Below are 3,125 nucleotides of genomic sequence, written 5' to 3'. Positions count from 1 at the left end.
TTGAATTTAGAACTTGAAGTTGAACTTAGAATTTGAACGTGAACTTAGGACTTGAATTTGAATTTAGAACTTGAAGTTGAACTTAGAATTTGAACGTGAACTTAGAACTTGAACTTGAACTTGAACTTGAACTTAGAACTTGAACTTGAACTTGAAATTAGAATTTGAACTTGATCCTATTGATTTAGTTAATTAGTGGATTTAGTTAAAGTTGTTATGTTGTTTAAATAAGTTAAAATAAATAATGTGATTTAGTTAATTGGTGGATTTAATTGTTTGAATTAAGTCAATACTAAACTAGTTAAAGTTATAAAGTTATTAAGTTGTTTAAATAAGTTAAGTTAAATAATGTGGTTTTGTTGATGGATTTAGTTGTTGGAATTAAGTCAAAACTAAACTAGTTCAAGTTAAAAAGTTGTTAAGTTGTTTAAATAAGTTAAACTAAATAATGTGGTTTAGTTGGTGGATTTAGTAATTGTATTAAGTCGAAACTAAACTAGTTAAAGTTGTTAAGTTGTTTAGATAAGTTAAAATAAATAATGTGGTTAAGTCAATACAAAATTAGTTTTAGGACTACTACTAGTAAAATTATTATTAAATTTTATTTATAATATAATTGAATATCTATATTTTTGTAGATGGATAATCGTTTGTGGATGTATAATATGCATTATGAAACTGGTGCTGGTTTGAAACCTGAGTTTATTGATGGTGTTAGAAATTTTATTGAACATACAATGACATTTGACATTTTCAAGAATAATGGATTGGTTAGGTGTCCTTGTAGTGCATGTAAGTGCTTAAATTTTTTAAACCAGATAGAGTTATGGTTCATTTGTACCGTAATGGATTTAAGCCTAGATATTTTGTATGAATTGATCATGGAGAAAGTGATGGATTGGATGGTATGTATTATAATTCGATGCATGTGGATGTATATAATATGGTTGCACCACATGACCAAATTAGGGTTGAACATGATAGGGTTCATGAAATGATCAATGATGCTTTCGGGGTTCAAGGTAGGATAGAACCGAAATAATATTTTGATGAAGCTCCTAATGAAGAAGCAAGACATTTTTATGATCAATTAGAAGAGTCTAGTCGTCCACTATGTGAAGGGAGTCCGCATTCTGCCTTGTTAGTTGCGGCTAGAAATGATCAATGATGCTTTCGGGGTTCAAGGTAGGATAGAACCGAAATAATATTTTGATGAAGCTCCTAATGAAGAAGCAAGACATTTTTATGATCAATTAGAAGAGTCTAGTCGTCCACTATGTGAAGGGAGTCCGCATTCTGCCTTGTTAGTTGCGGCTAATTAATGAATATTAAATCAGATTGGAATGTTCCTAATGCTGCTATGGACTCAATTGGTTGATCTTTTTGGGTGAACTAGTTAATCCGGAGTTTTAACATACCAAAGAACTTCTATCAGGCAAAGCGTTTGGTGTCCAAGGTTTAGGATTGACGTATGATAGAAGTCATTGTTGTGTTAATGGCTGCATGTTGTTTTACAAGACTAATAGTGAATTAGAAAATTGTAAGTTTTGTGGACATACTCGTTATAAGAGGACTCCGGCTGGAAAGATGGTCCCAGTTCAGGCGATGCATTATCTACCTCTCATTCCTAGGTTAAAGAGGTTGTATGTATCGATGAGGTCTGCCCCACATATGAGATGGCATCGTGAATATAGAAGGTCGTCAGGTGTCTTGTCTCATCCATCTGATGGTGAAGCATGGAAGCATTTTGATAATGTATATCCTGATTTTGCTAGTGAACCAAGAAATGTTAGATTGGGGTTGTGTTCAGATGGCTTCACATCATTCTCTAATAATGCTTCACCTTATTCATGTCGGCCGGTATTTCTTACTCCGTATAATCTTCCTCCTGAAATGTGCGTGACCAGTCCCTACATCTTTCTAAGTTGTGTTATTCAAGGTCCCCGTAATCCAAAAAGTTGTATTGATGTCTATTTACAACCATTGATAGATGAGCTCAAACAATTGTGATTTGAAGGTGTTTTGACTTATGATATATCAACTAAGCAGAATTTTGTTATGCGTGCTTCTTTCATGTGGACTATTAATGATTTTCCTGCATACGGGATGTTGTCTGGTTGGATGACAGCTGGAAAGCTAGCATGTCCGTATTGCATGGAAAATAGTAACGCATTCACTTTAAAGCATGGCAGAAAAAATCATGGTTTGATTGTCATCGTCAGTTCTTGTCAATGGACCATGAGTTTAGAAATATGAAAAATGCATTTAGGAAAAATAAGGTTGAAAGTGACCCCCACCTCCATTACTCACAGGGCATCAAAATTTGGGAGAGAGTTTCTCAATTACCTAAAGTTACAAAAGCTTCACCTTCTAGACTTCATGGATATGGTGTTGAACATAATTGGACCAAACAAAGTATATTTTGGGAGTTGTTGTATTGGAAGGACAATCTGCTATGACATAATCTAGATGTGATGCACATTGAAAAAAATTACTTTGATAATTTATTTAACACAGTGATGGATGTTAAGGGTAAGACAAATGACAATCCAAAAGCTAGAATGGACATAAAGGAATATTGTAGGAGAAAAGAGTTAATGGTTGCAGGAATTACAGAATGGCAAAATAGTTAAGCCCAAAGACAACTTTTCATTCACATTGGATGAGAAACGTGAAATCATTGAGTGAGTTAAAAATTTGAGGATGCCGGAGGGCTATGCTCCGAATTTAGGAAAACGGGCATTTACGAATGAAGGAAAATTGATAGGTATGAAAAGTCACGATTGTCATGTGTTCATGGAAACTTTAATTCCTATCGCTTTTAGCCATCTACCCAAAAAGATATGGAAACCAATCACAGAGATAAGTCTTTTTTTTAAAGATTTATATTCTGAAAAGTTGTTGGAGAGTAGTTTAGACAAGATAGAGGAAAATATTCTTATTACAACTACTAAGTTGGAGAAGAAATTTCCATGTGGTTTCTTTGATGTAATGGAGCATCTTCCAATTCACCTAGTACAAGAGGCCCTCCTCGGAGGTCCGGTTCAAATAAGATGGATGTATCCACTTGAGAGGCATCCATTTGAAATATTCACTAAGTTATATATATTCTCCAAGTCTTTTAT

This window comes from Solanum tuberosum, unplaced genomic scaffold (assembly GCF_000226075.1).
Source record: "Solanum tuberosum cultivar DM 1-3 516 R44 unplaced genomic scaffold, SolTub_3.0 scf00457, whole genome shotgun sequence".
In the NCBI taxonomy this organism is placed as follows: domain Eukaryota; kingdom Viridiplantae; phylum Streptophyta; class Magnoliopsida; order Solanales; family Solanaceae; genus Solanum; species Solanum tuberosum.
The sequence above is the reverse complement of the archived record's forward strand: the minus strand, read 5'-3'. Positions refer to the sequence as shown.